Below are 17,193 nucleotides of genomic sequence, written 5' to 3' on the forward strand. Positions count from 1 at the left end.
TCATGAGGGGCAGAGATAAGGTGAATAGCCAAGGTCTCTTCCCCAGCATAGGGGAGTCCAAAACTAGAGGGCATGGGTTTAAGGGGAGAGGGGAAAGATTTAGGGGTAACTTTTCACACAGAGGGCGGTGCGTGTATGGAATGAGCCAGAGGAGGTGGTAGAGGCGGGTACAATTACAATATTGAAAAGACATTTGGACAGATACGTGGATGGGAAGTGTTTAGAGCGATAGGGGCCAAACGTAGCCAGTTTAGGAAACCTGGTCGGCATGGACGAGTTGGGCCGAAGGGCCTGTTTCTGTGCCGTATATCTCTATGACTTTATGATACTATTTGACTTCTAAGTTTGATTATGTTCAATGGGACACACTGGGTATGTTAAAATTGTGTGTTTGTATCCAGTTGCATCCAGTTTGGACTCTATGTCCCAGCAGATGAAATGTGGCACCAGTGGTCACTCAATAAAAGCCATCAATCTTTCCAAATGCCAAGTCTGAGATGACAGGCTAGACATTGATGCACAGAAGGAATCACCACAAGTCCACTGGGAAATGTCAGCCTCATTCAAGTTCTGGCAGAGGGAACATAAGAACATAAGAAATAGGAGCAGGAGTAGGCCATCTAGCCCCTCAAGCCTGCTCCGCCATTCAATAAGATCATGGCTGATCTGATAGTGGGTTCAGTTCCACTTACCCGCCCGCTCCCCATAACCCTTAATTCCTTTAATGGTTAAAAATCTATCTATCTGTAACTTAAACACATTTAACAAGGTAGCCTCTACTGCTTCATTGGGCAGAAAATTCCTAAGATTCACTACCCTCTGGGAGAAGAAATTCCTCCTCAACTCTGTTCTAAATTGACTCCCCCGTATTTTGAGGCTATGCCCCCTAGTTCTTGTTTCCATTGCAAGTGGAAATAACCTCGCTGCTTCTACCCTGTCTAGCCCCTTCATTATCTTATATGTCTCTATAAGATCTCCCCTCAACTTTCTAAACTCCAATGAGTACAGGGCCAGTCTACTCAATCTCTCCTCAGAAGCTAACTCCCTCATCTCCTCCAGATCGTCTATGTATATGGCAAAAAGTTGAGGCCCCAGCACCGATCCCTGCGGCACGCCACTAGTCACTGAATCAATACTGTCTTGAGTGGTCCCAGATCCTCCTTCGATGCTCAGCATCTCCTCCAGGGAGGAATCTATCACTGCCAATAGTCAGGCAAATAAGAATAGTCAAGACTAATAAGAACCAATTCCTAAAAATTGAAAGATATAACTTCCATTGCCAATACAACACGCGAGAAGTATCAGATAACGGGAAGGTTGTTGCTGGAGAAGGTACTACTCAATTCAGTAACAACTGGGAAGTGGTGAGAATGTGTCACTTTCCAAGAGATTGTGAGAGGCTGAAGTTCCAATGAAGAAGTTGATGCCAAAACATTGAATGCATTCATGAGGCAGGTGGATGTAGCACTTGGGGTGAATGGGATCAAAGGTTATGGGGGAAAAGCAGGATTAGCTTATTGAGTTGGACGATCAGCCATGATCGTGATGAATGGTGGAGCAGGCTCGAAGGGCCGAATGGCCTCCTCCTGCTCCTATCTTCTATGTTTCTATGGTGCTAATAAATATAACACTGTGCTATGTGGCGACCAATTTTAAAAAGGAGCAGTCAAAACGCAACCATTTTAGGAAGATGTTTCACCCAGGGGAGACAGAGTCATTCTCTCTTCCACCATCTTCCGTCAGGAAAAAGGTAACAAAAATCTGAGGTCACGTACCAACCGACTCAAGAACAGCTTCTTCCCTGCTGCTGTCAGACTTTTGAATGGACCTATCATATAAAAAGCTGATCTTTCTCTACACCCTATCTGTAACTGCAACACTATATTCTGCACCTCTCCTTTCCTTCTCCCCTATGTACTCTATGGGTGCCACTGTGCCATCGTGCCTGGCGCCAGGGGCGTGGGTTCGATTCTGCCTCGGTTGACTGTCTGTGCGGAGTTTGCACATTCTCCCGTGTCTGTGTGGGTTTCCTCCAGGTGCTCCGGTTTCCTCCCACAACCCAAGGTTGTGCAGGTTAGGTGGATTAGCCATGCTAAATTGTTCCTTCGTGTCCAAATATGTGCAGGTTAGGTGGATTAACCATGCTAAATTGCCCTTTAGTGTCCAAAGATGTGCAGGTTAGGCTCATTGGCCATGCTAAATTGTCGCTTAGTGTCCAAAGATGTGCAGGTTAGGTGGATTGGCCATGCTAAATTGCCCCTTAGTGTTCAAAGATGTGTGGGTTAGGTTGATTGGCCATGCTAAATTGTCCTTTAGTGTTGGGGGATTAGCAGATTAAATACAACAGGTTACAGGGATAGGGTTTGGGTGGAATGTTTGTGGGTGCAGGCTCAATGGGCCGAAGTGTCTCCTTCTGCACTGTAGGGATTCTCTGAATCGTTTCTTGATTAATCTTTCCTCGTCATTTATTCTATGAACAGTACGCTCTGTCTGTGTAGCGCGCAAGAAACAATACTTTTCAGTATATCCCAATATATGTGACAATAATAAATCAAAACTAAATCAAAATCCTTACGGCACAGAAGGAGGCCATTTGGCCCATCAGGTACATGTCAGCTCTAGTGCAGCAATCCAATCAATCCCATTCTCTACAACCGCCCCCCCCCCCCCCCCAACCCCCCAACTCTGTTCCTGTAAATCTGCAAGTCTATTCTCCTCAAATTTCCCATCCAATTTCCTTTGGAGCTCTGTCTCTACGGGGACCGCTAGGTACAGGTCTGATGTGTAGATGGGAAGAGATGCTAGGATGTCGAAAATATTATAAACTGCTGAAATGTTACTTCACTAACTCTTGAAGAGCGACAAGAGTCTGTTTCGGGATTAGGTCGTGTGCAATCATTCTCCGCAGTTCGGGGAGCTCAAGACACAAAGAGGACCATTGGTATTACAGATGGTGTCAATTAAACTATAATGAATAATCTGGAAACGTATATTCGTAACATATTATTTTGATATTTAAGGAAATGTATTGATTATAGCGCCAAGCGAAAGCATTTGTACCACTTTTTAGCAGTGATCGCATTACTCAATCTCTTGAGGCTGCTTTATTTCTCAATTTCGCTTTGGCTAAAATATGAAAGCAATGAAGTGATGAGCAAGCAAGCCTCCAGCGAGAATCTCTCCGTCTTTTGATTTCAGGTGACAGGCTGAAAGATAATTCTTCACTGGGTAAAGTGTGTCTGATCCAGAGTGTGATTAGTCAGAGGTTAATTTCGGAGAATGATGGATGGCTGTGTCAGTAAGGGACAAAGCTCAAAGGGAATAAATATGGAAAACAGCTGAGAGCAGAATGAAGGAGGAAAGAATTACATTGGAATTGGAGAACAATTCATTTCTCAGGGAAGGAAGAGTTGTGCGGTACGGGGTGCCAAAGAAAGGCTTATTTGTTGTCTTTAAGGCATCGAGATTCCAACGCGGTTAAGGTATGAAGAAAGCTGCTGATGTGGCTGCCCCCAAAATGATCACCCAACAATTGTCTCAGTTACGGTCCTCAATCCCACCTGAAAACTGGCCCAAATACCCGATAGTGTTCAGTCACGTGATATTTGGCATTGGATCATGTGACATCAATCGTTTGACATCTGGCCTAGCATGTGCAGACGTTTTTGCATTTACCACGGTTGACTGTCTGGGTATCGCCAAGGGATAAGTAAAATACTTCTGTCCTTTTGCAGAACACAAAGACTCCAGTGATGTGAATTACAACGTAATTTATAAATCAAAGCAGAGTGTGAGCAAACCATTTCCTGCGCTGTTTTGGGGTTAATGCTCAACTTCCTCTATCTAGGGAGAAGCCTCCACCCTGTCCCCCTTCCTCCATCCTAGGTATCTCTCACATTCCCTGTGTTACTCTCAGATATGTACTGTGTCCAGTTCTGGTCCCCTTATTTGAAGAAGGGTGCAGTGGCATTAGAGGCAGCTCAGAGGAGGGTCACCAGATTGATTCCAGAGATGAGGGGTTTGTCGTATGAAGAGAGATTGAGCCATTGAGGCCTGTACTCTCTGGAGTTTAGAAGAATGAGGGGAGATCTAATTGAGATGTATAAGATGCTAAAGGGGATTGACAGGGTAGGCACGGAGAGGATGTTTCCTCTTGTGGGGCAATCTAGAACGAGAGGGGCCATAGTTTTAGGATAAGGGGTGACAGATTTAAAACAGAGATGCGGAGAAATTACTTCTCTCATAGCGTGGTGAATCTGTGGAATTCACTACCCCAGAGTAGGGTGGATTCTGGGGACATTGAGTATATTTTAGGAGGTGATAGGCAAGTTTTTAATTAGCAATGGGTTAGAAACATAGAAACTAGAAGCAGGAATAGGCCATTCAACCCTTCGAGCCTGCTCCACCATTCATTATGACCATGGCTGATCATCAAATTCAATATCCTGATCCCTCCTTCCCCCCATATCCCTTGATCCCTTTAGGCCCAAAAGCTATATCTAATTTCTTCTTGACATCACACAACGTTTTGGCTTCAACTACTTTCTATGGTAGTGAATTCCACACATTCACCACCCTCTGGGTGAAGAAATTTCTCCTCACCTCAGTTCAAAAAGGTTTACCCCTTATCCTCAAACTATGCCCTCATAGTTCTGGACTCTCCCATCATTGGGCACAATCCAGAATCTACACTGTCTAATCCTGTTAGAATTTTATAAATTTCTGTGAGATGCCCTATCACTCTTCCATACTCCAATGAATACAATCCTAACTGACTTAGTCTCTCCTCACAGGGAGAGGGGTTATGGAGAATGGACAGGAAAGTGGAGTTGAGGGCATGATGAGATCAGCTATGATCGTATTGTCGAAACAGGCTCGAGGGGCTGAATGGCCTGCTCCTGCTCCTAGTGCTTGGGCGGGATTTTCCAGCCGTGCTCGCCTCAAAGTTGGAAAATCCTGCCCGAGGTCAATGGGTCCGTGTTCCGCCCGCTAAATTCCCGTGGTGGGCAGGATGGTAAAATTCCAGTCCATGCATTCTTAAAAGTTAACTCAGGCCAAAAAATAACAGGTTTGAGGATCATGATGCGCAGTTAACCAGGATTCATTCATTGCAATGCAGGTAGTGCGAAAACAGGTGGGACTCTGCACCACTGGGAAGTCTGCTATCCTGGTAAACACCATGTACCGTCTGAGCTTGCTTCCCTCTGCTCTGAAAGAGCGCAATGAAGAGTGTCCATCATCCTCTAATCCAGCAATGGATGGCAAACACGGAGGTCTTACAGATACCAAAAGAGACAATGCTGGAAAATCTCAGCAGGTCCGGCAGCATCTGCAAGGAGAGAAAAGAGCTGACGTTTCGAGTCCAGATGACCCTTTGTCACAGCTTTGACAAAGGGTCATCTGGACTCCACATGTCAGCTCTTTTCTCTCCTTGCAGATGCTGCCGGACCTGCTGAGATTTTCCAGCATTTTCTCTTTTGGTTTCAGATTCCAGAATCTGCAGTAATTTGCTTTTATCCGAGATCTTACAGGTGTAGCCTCGAAGAATACAGGTACAAAAAGATTTCAGGGTCAGCTTCACAGCCCCTGGCAGTGCCACCTTCGCCCTTTCTGAGCTTGCAGGTCCAGTTGCTAGAGTTCGGTGAGCACTTCTTTGTAACATTCCAATGGTACACTCCTTGCCTTGAATATGGAGATAACAGCAATTCTTCCTGAAGCCTTTAGATGATTTGATTTATTATTGTCACAGGTACTGGGATACAGTGAAAAGTATTGTTTCTTGCGCTATAAAGACAAAGCATACCATTCATAGAGTACATAGGGGAGAAGGAAACGAAAGAGTGCAGAATGTAGTGTTACAGTCATAGCTAGGGTGTAGAGAAAGATCAACTTAATATAAGGTAGGTCCATTTAAAAGTCTGATGGCAGCAGGGAAGAAGCTGTTCTTGAGTCGGTTGGTACGTGATCTCAGACTTTTGTATTTTTCTTCCCAACAGAAGAAGGTGGAAGGGAGAATGTGCGGGGTGTGTGGGGTCCTTAATTATGCTGGCTGCTTTCCTGAGGTAGCTGGAAGTGTGGACAGAGTCAATGGATGTGGCAGGAAGCCTTCTCCCTCTCCTCCCTTTGTTTCCTCCTGTTCCATCTGCCTCTCATGTTGCAGCCCAAAGGGAATGGGGCATTTTTCCGTTGGTTGGGAACAACTCATACCGGTGGGTCCTAATCCCACTCCAGAGGCCGGCATAAGACTGCTGAGGGGGGGTCCACTGCGCATGCACCGATCTCCCAGCAAAGTGGGAGATCAGTTGACATGCCCCCCCTAATCGCCGGCCTCACGATCACTAGCCCCACCACTAGCCTCCAACCCTCTCTGCAGAGTTCTCCCCTTACCTCCCCTCCTACCTCCACACCCCCCCCCCCCCCCACCGGTCTGCCTCTGCCCATCTGCCCCACTGTGAGGTCTCATCCATTCAGGCCCCACCCCTTGGCACTGCACAGCGGGCAGTGCCAGGGTGCAGGCTGGCAGTGCCAGGGTGCCCAGTGGGCAGTGGCAGGGTGCCAGGCTGGCAGTGGCAGGGTGCCCAGTGGGCAGTGGCAGGGTGCCCAGTGGGCAGTGACAGGGTGCCAGGCTGCTCCCGACCCTGGCCATTGCTGACCCTGACCGGCGTGGTCGAGAACATTGTGGGCTCACTAAATAGATATAAATGAGGCAATGAAAGTTGTAATCAGCCTCACGCCATTCCCCAGCGCATAAAATAAAATGGCCTCGGGAGATCATGACTGGCCGGATGCTGGTCGCGATTCCCATTTTTGGCCTCCCACTTAAATTTCCCACCCCGCTATACCACTCGGCCAGTATAGCGGGGCTGAAACATCGTGTACCCAGGGTTTCTCATAGAATCCTACAGTGCAGAAAGAGGCCATTTGGCCCATCGAGTCTGCACCGACCACAATCCCACCCAGGCCCTACCACATATCCCTACATATTTACCCACTAACCCCTCTAACCCATGCATCCCGGGACACTAAGGGGCAATTTAGAATGGCCAATCAACCTAGCCCGCACACCTTTGGACTGTGGGAGGAAACCGGAGCACCCGGAGGAAACCCACGCAGACACGGGAAGAATGTGCAAACTCCACACAGACAGTTTTCTCACACTCACTGTCTCCAAAACTCCATGGCCTGGGCCTCGGCTCCTCCCTCTCTGACTGGATCCTAGACTTCCTAACCCACAGATCGCAATCAGTAAGGATAGGCAACAACGCCTCCTCCACGAATACACTCAACACCGATGCCCCACAAGGCTGTATCTTCAGCCCCCTACTGTACGCCTTGTACACCTTTGACTGTGTGGCCAAATTCTGCCCCACCTCCATTTCAAGTTTGCTGAAAACGCCACCGTAGTGGGTTGGATCGCAAATAATGACGAGATGGAGTACAGGAATTCAGAAGAATGAGGGGAGATCTTGTAGAAACATATAAGATTATGAAGGGAATAGATAAGATAGAAGCAGGGAAATTGTTTCCACTGGCGGGTGAAACTAGAACTAGGGGGCATAGCCTCAAAATAAGGGGGAGCAGATTTTGGACTGAGTTGAGGAGGAACTTCTTCACACAAAGGGTTGTGAATCTGTGGAATTCCCTGCCCAGTGAAGCAGTTGAGGCTACCTCATTGTATGTTTTTAAGGCAAGGATAGATAACTTTTTGAACAGTAAAGGAATTAAGGGTTATGGTGAGCGGGCGGGTAAGTGGAGCTGAGTCCACGAAAAGATCAGCCATGATCTTATTGAATGGCGGAGCAGGCTCGAGGGGCCAGATGGCCTACTCCTGCTCCTGGTTCTTATGGATAGGCGTCTGAAGTGCTGTAACCTACAGCGCAACGGACCAAGAGTTAAAAAGTGGGATTAGGCTGAATATCTTTTTTCAAACGGTGCAAACACAATGAACACAAACCGCTTCCATCTGTGCAATAATTTCCCATGATTCAATGATTGGTAGCCTCACCTTCATCAAGCATTTAGCTCAGTTGGCTGGGTGGCTGGTTAGTGACGCGCAACAATGCCAACAGCACGGGTTCAATTCCCGTACCGGTTTCTCAACCTTACCCCTTGTCTGAGGTCAGGTTAAATCACCACCAGTCAGCTCTCCCCCTCAAAAGGGAGAGCAGGTTATGGTTATCTGGGCCTTTGAATTCCTCCCTTAACTCTCCACCTCTTTACCTCTCTCTCTCTCTCCAGTGTATCCGAACAGATGCTGGATGGAGTGTGGTGATGGAGGGTGGCACGGTAGCACAGTGGTTAGCACTGCTGCTTCACAGCTCCAGGGACTTGGGTTCGATTCTCGGCTTGGGTCACTGTCTGTGTGGAGTTTGCACATTCTCGTGTCTGCGTGGGTTTCCTCCGGGTGCTCCGGTTTCCTCCCACAGTCCAAAGATGTGCGGGTTAGGTTGATTAGCCATGCTAAAAAAATTGCCCCTTAGTGTCCTGAGATGCGGAGGTTAGAGGGATATGGGGGTGGGATATGGGGGTAGGGCCTGGGTGGGATTGTGGTTGGTGCAGACTCGATGAGCCGAATGGCCTCTTTCTGTACTGTAGGGTTTCTATGATTCCATGATTCTTTCTATGACGAGGGGATTTTCACAGTAACTCCATTGCAGTGTTAATGTAAGCCTATGTGTGACACTAATTTAAAAAAACTACAGGCCTCCCATGTAGATTGCACTGACTTTGTGGTCTTTGTGACCCAACCTGTTGGGTTTGGTCGATCGATCACTGCGATGCCAACCACAGCATTTATCAAATGATTTGCAAGCCTTTGCCAAACACAGCAGGTCCATCAAAGACACACTTATCAAATTCAGCCCTTTGATCTATTAATGCCAATGCCATCCGTGTGTGAAATGTTCCATGAAATTCAAAACTATTTCTGCATTAATAATAAAAAATGCAAAGAAACCAGGTGACGAACCAGTTTCAAAAGAAAGACATGTACAAATCTGTAGGGAAGTTGTATAAAGCTGTATAAATGTATATAAACACGTATAAACCTGAACAAACTTGTACAAATGAAGAACCTTTCCTGTGTCCACAATGCAATTCCTCTCACAAACATCATTCTAATGTGTTCAGAAACTTCCAGTGAAATACTTACATAACCCTTTTCCCCAATTCCCCAACACAAAAGAACAATAGTAATTCCACATAATGGCCACTCCAGTACCTGTATTGAGGGAGTGCAGCTTTCCCAGGCTGGCACGGCCGCACAGTGGTTAGCACTGCTGCCTCACAACACCAGGGACCCAGGTTCGATTTCCACCTTGAGTCACTGTCTGTGTGACAGTGTTCTCCCCGTGTCTGTGTGGGTTTTCTCCAGGTGCTCCGGTTTCCTCCCACACTCCAAAGTTTTGCGAGTTAGGTGCATTGGCCATGCTAAATTGCCTCTTATTGTGCAAAGATGTGCAGGTTAGGTTGATTGGCCATTCTAATTTGCCCCTTAGTGTCAGGAAGGATTAGCAGGGTAAATATGTGGGGTTACAGGGAAAGGGCCTGCATGGGATTGTTGTCGATGCAGGCTCGATGGACCAAATGGCCTCTTCCTGCACTGTAGGGATTCAATGATTAAACCAAGGCTCCGATTCACTTTTGGGTGGATGCAAAAGATTCCATGATACAGTTTTCTTTTCAACGGCACAGTTTTTCCTGTATCCCCTGAGCAACATCCCCCAAAGTGGCTATTCACCTCGTCGCTGTTTGTGGGATCTTGCTGTGCACCGATTGGACCACACTTCCAAAGTGCTTCATCAATTGTGACATTTTTGAGACACCCTGGATCCATGAGGTTCTGTTCCCTCCTGTAAAATACGCTCCACTGTTTGCTGACAATCTCTTCAAGGGCCTGTGTTCACTCATCTCAAGATGAAAGTTATGTTTTGTGAGGGGTGTTTTACAGCTCTCCACTGCCCCCTGTTGTCCATCCTTCTCTATTCAACAATACCTAAGGTGCACAGAGCCAAGTGAAGAGAGTGAATCAACACTCTCCAGAGTCCCACACTGTCAGACGGATGGCCCAGAAACTGATGTCCATTCAGATTCCTTTACATTAGTTCAGGGATGTTATAAGACCATAAGATATAGGAGTAGAATTAGACCATTCGGCCCATCGAGTCTGCTCTGCCATTCAATCATGGCTGATAAGTTTCTCAACCCTATTCTCCTGCCTTTTCCCTGTAACCTTTGATCCCCTTACCAATCAAGAACCTATCTATCTCTGTCTTAAATACACTCAATGACCCGGCTTCCTCTGTGGCAATGAATTCCATAGATTCACCACCCTCTGGCTGAAGAAATTCCTCCTCATCTCGGTTCTAAAGTGTCGTCCCTTTACTCTGAGGCTGTGCCCTCGGATCCCGGTCTCTCCGACTAATGGAAACATCCCCTCCACGTCCACGCTATCCAGACCTTTCAGTATTCTGGAAGTTTCAGTGAGATACATACGTGTGGTTTCAGGGTAGACCCTGGGTAAGATGCTCTTTCAGACAATCGGTGCAGACTCGATGGGCCGAATGGCCTCTTTCTGCACCGTTGGGATGCTCTAATTCTATACCTCATAAATGGAGTTTCCGCGATACTGGGATTGAAGTCATGGCAGTGGAGAAGGAGCAGATCTGTGGAAAACCCACGATATAGTTCGCATCGCAGCCACTGTGTCTCCTCTGGCACCTTGTAGCCATGGATTGTCTGCCATGGCCCATGATGCTTCAGCAGAACACAAGTAACTAGGAGGACTTATTCAGCTGACACAAGACGGGGGTTTGGGGAAAATGGTACAACCAAACTCCAAACCTTTACTGATCACTGTGCTGACAATTTCCTTGCCCTTCACAGCAGTCCCAGGGAGCAGGTCATGGTGACTGTACCCATTGCTGTGGGCACATTTCCCAGAGTGTTCTGCCTTGACACTGCAACCTACCAAGAGCATGGACAGTGCATTCAGCAAGAATTTTCCCCAACCCCTGAAGCAGGGTAAGGAGAGCTGGAATATCAGCACTGACAACATCGCAGAGTTAAATATGGAAACATAGAAACTAGAAGAGAAGTAGGCCATTTGGCCCTTTGAGCCTGCTCCATCAATCATTTTGATCATGGCTGATCATCAAGTTCAATATCCTGATCCCCTCCTTCCTCCCATATCCCTTGATCCCTTTAGCCCCAAGAGCTATATCTAATTTCTTCTTGAAATCTGACAACGTTTTGGCTTCAACTACATTCAGTGGGAGTGAATTCCACACATTCACCACCCTCTGGGTGAAGACGTTTCTCCTCATCTCACAGCTTACTTTCAGCGACTGATGCACGAGGACACCAAGGCCTCGCTGAGTGTTGATAGAATCACAGCTACTTATACCATCCGATGTTTGAATCAAGTCTTTTGAGCTGGTTCCAATTACGCCATTATTCAAGTATTTTTTATATAAATCTGAAGTTGACAGCGCTGGACAGAAAGGTGTTAAAGTGACTTAGTGTGCATCGTCACAGCTTATTTGAAGACACAACTGATGCGGGGGGCGGTGGGGGGGGGCGGTGGAGTATGGAACACTGCGCTGGAAGACAACAAAGCATGTTACTGCCTTGGCCACATGGTTGTCAGTCACACCGGGTGATATTCAACTGCTTCCCCGCAGACAATAAAGAGGCATCGGAATCTACTGTGCATCACTGGGTAGAGTCTCCCTGCAACCTCAGGTTTGACAGCAGGATGCATGTCCACTTGTAGAAAAGACAAGCATCATTGCACAATACCCAGTCCAAGATGGCCTGTTCCCTTCTTGGTTCTTCAGCATATTGGTCCAGAAAACCATCCAAGTATACACTTCAGAAATTCCTCCTCTATTGTACTGTTACTAATTTGACTCACCCAGTCTATGTGCAGATTAAAGTCACCCACGTGGTTGGCGCTGCTGTCTCGCGGCACCAGGGACCCAGGTTTGATTCCCGGCTTGGGTCACTGTCTGTGTCGAGTTTGCACATTCTGCCCTGGGTTTCCTCCGGGTGCTCCGGTTTCCTCCCACAATCCAGAAATGAATGGGTTAGGTGGATTGGCCATGCTAAATTACCCCCAAGTGTCAGGGGGACTAGCTAGGTTAAATGCATGGGATTAGGAGGTTAGGGCCTGGGTGGGATTGTCATTGGTGCAGACTCGATGGGCCGAGTGGCCTTCTTCTGCACTGTAGGGATTCTATGATTCTAAGAGGGAAAGGGAGAAAATGTCCTTCTTCTTACATCTTGCAGCTTTACAAGGCTAGCACAAGTTGATCAGGTAAGTCACAGCGCTGTGTGTTGTTAGATGTCTTGAATCCTGTGGCACATTTTTATAACCCACCTTGATTCACAAAGTGGTGAACAGTGATAGAATCATAGAATCCTTACAGTGCAGAGGGAAGCCATTCGGCCCATTGAGCCTACTCCGACAACAATCCCACCCAGGTCCTAGACCCATAACCCCACGTACTTACCCTGCTAAACCCTCTGACACGAAGGGGCAGTTTACCGTGGCTAAACCACCTAACCCGCACATCTTTGGAAATTAAGAGGCAATTTAGCATCGCCAATCCACTTAACCTGCACATCTTTGGACTGTGACGGTAACTGGAGCACCCGGAGGAAACCCACGCAGACATGGGGAGAACGTGCAAACTCCACATAGACAGTGACCCAAGGTCGGAATTGAACCCGGGTCCCTGGTGCTGTGAGGCATCAGTGCTAACCATTGTGCCACCATGTCGCCCCCAGATGGGTTTTTCCGACAATCGACAATAGTTTTGTGGTCATCAGTAGATTCTTAATTCCAGATATTTTTTATTGATTTAAACTCCACCATCTGCCGTGGCGGGATTCGAACCCGGATCCCCAGAACATTAGCCGAGTTTCGGGATTAATAGTCTAGCGATAATACCACGACCATCGCCTAGTTAACTGTTAGCCACCTGGTGCATTCTCCATGGCAACACCTCGACCAACCAGAACCTACCTGCCAACTTTCTTCACAGACAGTAAAAATGTTGTTTTTGCTTTCATATCGATGTTCTGATGAGTGCAAGATGAAAAGCTTCAACATGTCTCTTTTTTCAGCAGTATTCTGATTACAACAAAAGGACAGGACAGCATAAAGCAAAAGCAGAGGAACAATTTGAAGGACACATAATTTTAAAAATATATTTTGAAAAGCGGCAACAAAATATTATTGAAAAATAAAACAATTACTGCTATCAAAATCAATGTGTAAGAGATTTATTGGTTGTGCAGATCCCCATGTCTGCCACTCTTAAATCTGCATCTTAAACACAAACATAGCATGAACCATTGTGACTGACAGCAAATTCTAAGACCTTAACCTATGTTAAGGTCTTAGAATAGAATCCCGACAATGCAGAAGGAGGCCATTCTGCCCAACAAGCCTGCGCTGACAACCCCTCGCCCCGTAACCCCATATATTTACCCTAGCTAGTCCCCCTGACATAAGGGGCAATTTAGCAGGGCCAATCCACCAACCTATACATCTTGGACACTAAGGGGCAATTTAACATGGCCAATCCCCCTAGCCTACACTTCTTTGGATACTAAGGGACAATTTAGCATGGCCAATCAACCTAACCTGGACATCTTCGGACTGTGGGAGGAAACCAGAACACCTGGAGGAAACCCACGCAGACACGGGGAGAATGTGCAAACTGCACGCAGACACTGACCTGAGGGCAGAATTGAACCTGAATCCCTGGCATTGTGAGGCAGCAGTGCTAACCAGTGCCACTCCCTCACTTAAAGATGAATCTCTGTGGTGGGAATGGGGGGGGGGGGGGGGGGGGGGGTGGGGGGGCGGGGGGGGTTATGATGGGGTGAAATCGTTCAGCCTGAACTACACTTGTGCAAGTGATTCCACCAGCTACAAATTCTACTGCAAGTTTTGCTTCTGACACAAGGCCAATCCAGTCTGTCCAAGAGCAAGAAATGAACTGCGAGACCTTGGTAGGCAGACTATGTTCGTGAAGCTTGCTTGGGTTCTATTCAGTTATATGATGTAAAGTGTTCTGAACCAATTGTTTCACAGTTGCACTTTTCCCTAATCGGGCAAAATCCGTAAGTAATAATTCCATACATCAGACCACAATTAGCCACCGTCCCAGCAACATTGACGCTAAAGAAAGACTTGCATTTATAGTGGCTTTCACTTAATTTTAAGTTTATTTATTAGTGTCACAAGCAAGCTTACATCAATACTGCAATGAAGTTACTGTGAAAATCCCCTAGTCGCCACACTCTGGCACCTGTTCGGGTACACTGAGGGAGAATTTAGCACCTAACCAGCACGTCTTTTGGGCTGTGGGAGGAAACCTGAGCACCTGGAGGAAACCCACACAAACAACGTTCAGATTCCGCAGTGTCCCAAGCCGGGAATCGAACCCGGGTCCCTGGCGCTGTGAGGCAGCAGTGCTAACCACTGTGCCACCATGCCTACTTGGGACATCCCAAAGTGCTTTACAGGCAATGAAGTATTTCTGAAGTGTAGCAAGTGTTACAATGTAACATCGCTGCCAATTTGAACACAGCAAGATCCCACAAACAGCAATAACGATCAGATACTTTCTGTTTCAGTGATGTTGGTTGCGGGATAAAATGTGGTAAAAACATTGAGGGGAACTCCACTACTCAGCCTTCTTCAGATGGTGACGTGGATTTTTAACATGGGCCAGAGAGAGCAGATGGGTTTCAACTTATCTGAAATCAATCTGCAATCACAATTACCTTGTTAACATTCTCACGTGTTCAAAAATAAGCTATGAAGCCTGGTAAAGCACATTGAATTAAACGTAGGGCAGCTAGTGCTTATTTTGATAATACTATCCACATATCTGAAGGTTGAAAGGACAGGCAGGAACTGTAATGACACCAGCGAGGTCCATGAGGTTGGTCTCTTGGGAGTATGAGCTCCCTGATTGAGGTAATGATTGCCTGCCCAATCAGGGAGTCTCACCTGCGTATATACATATATATATATATAGGAGTGCCAGGGCTACTGACATTCCAGATTCTGACTGTGTACCTGAAGCGCTCTTAGGAGTGGAATTGAGTTTGTTAATAAAGGGAATCTGGTGAAGGGACACCGGCCTCTGAGGAGTTATTTCAGATATGATTGTCATTAAAGTTTTAAAGTTTATTTATTATTATCACAAGTAGGCTTACATTAACACTGCAATGAAGTTACTGTGAAAATCGCCACATTCCGGCGCCTGTTCGGGTACACTGAGGGAGAATTTAGCATGGACAATGCACCTTACCAGCACGTCTTTCAGACTGTGGGAGGAAACTGGAGCACCCGGAGGAAACCCACGCAGACATGGGGAGAACATGCAGACTCCGCACAGACAGTAACCCAAGCTGGGAATCGAACCCAGGTCCTGGTCTGTGAGGCAGCAGTGCTAACCACTGTGCCACCGTGCCGCCCATTTATCATGGTTGGGCTTTCCAGGATGTTTGCAACAACAGTAACTTGTAAAGTAACAGGAAAGTGTCCTAAATGAGAGAGGGATAGAGAGGTGGAGTGTTATATGTGTGGTATAAGGGTAAAGGTGGAACTGGAAAACAGTACCACCGACCGTGTGTTGCAAAGACACACATCTGAGACTAGGGTTGTGTCAATTTTGTCTGGACAGAAACTCGTGTGGAAGTAGGCGTGGAATTAGTTCATTGTTTGCGTAATACCCTGTGTATATGTTGATAGTTATGTCTTAGCAATAAACATTTAGGGTGAAATCTTGCCACAAAATGGCAAAGTGGTGTTTCCAATGAGAAAACCGGTGTGTTTGGCTGGATTCCTCTCCAGAGAAACAGGCTGGAGTCCTTTTCAGATCTTACATTGCACTGCCACAAAAAATCAGCTGGGCATGTTCCATGCCATCATGTAGCAAGGGCTGGGGGGTGGGAAGGAGGGGGGGGGACCTCAACTCACTGGCAACTCCTAGCCTCACTGAGATCAGGACGTCATATTTAAAGAGTGCCCCGATCAGAGCAAACAATGACTTCTCCTCCACCCCACCACGGAGGTCTCGGGGCTCCCTCCACCTCTCTGCCCGGTGACCAGAGCCGGCATTCGCCTCACCCGTGATCAGAGCTGGCATTCACCCCTGGCGATCGGGGCTGGTAACCCCTCCCCCCCTTACCTCCAATCATCGGGCATGGTGCCAACCTGGGCCAAGGGGCAATGTCAGGGCACTGCTTAGCCATGCGCCTCACTCCCCTCCCTCCCCCCCGGAGGCTATACCTTCATGAGCTTGGGGGGAATCCCCTCGGCAGGTTCACGTCTGAGTCGGCATGATTTGAAAATACGCCAGGGGGCACAATATCTGGTGGGGGGGGTCTTAAATCACAAGGATATATATTAAAATGCATGTAAATCAGGTTCTTGCCCATTATGGGCGTAAAACTGATTACAGCGCTGGCGAGGGGTGGCGAAAATCCAAAATTGTGATCTCCGGGTTCCATCGGATCTTGAGCCCCATCGGCATTCTCACGGACGGCAAGAGTGGGCTCAAGATCATCCCCATCCAATATTCAACCATACAAGACTCAGAACCTTCTTGAGAGACCTACTGTACATACAATGTACAACAATAAGGTGGGAATTTCATAGGCCCAGAAGGCACGGACACCAATGATGGGTTGAACGAAACCAAGGATGAGCAAGAGACTAGAATTGGAGTGGCACAGAGATCTCAGAAAGTTGAGTGAAGAAAGATACAGACACAGCACCGGATCTGCATAAGTCTCATCACCAAGAGCAAGATACCTCTCCTCACACTTCCTGTTCTTGTATTGATCTGATGTTTAATGTATCCTGTCTCACGGAGGCACAGTGGTTAGCACTGCATCAGAGACAAAGCTTATTCAGAAGGGGCGGGGCAGAGTTTTTAAAAAAGTTTAAAGTTTATTTGTGAATGTCACAAGTAGGCTTATAGCATCAGGGACCTGGGCCCCAGCCTTGGGTCACTGTCTGCACGTTCTCCCTGTGTCTGTGTGGATTTCCTCCGGGTGCTCCGGTTTCCTCCCACAGTCTGAACGACGTGCTGGTTAGGTGCGTTGGCCATGCTAAATTCTCCCTCAGTGCACCCGAACAGGCGCCGGAGTGTGACGACTAAGGGA

This window comes from Mustelus asterias, chromosome 24, assembly GCF_964213995.1.
Source record: "Mustelus asterias chromosome 24, sMusAst1.hap1.1, whole genome shotgun sequence".
NCBI lineage: Eukaryota > Metazoa > Chordata > Chondrichthyes > Carcharhiniformes > Triakidae > Mustelus > Mustelus asterias.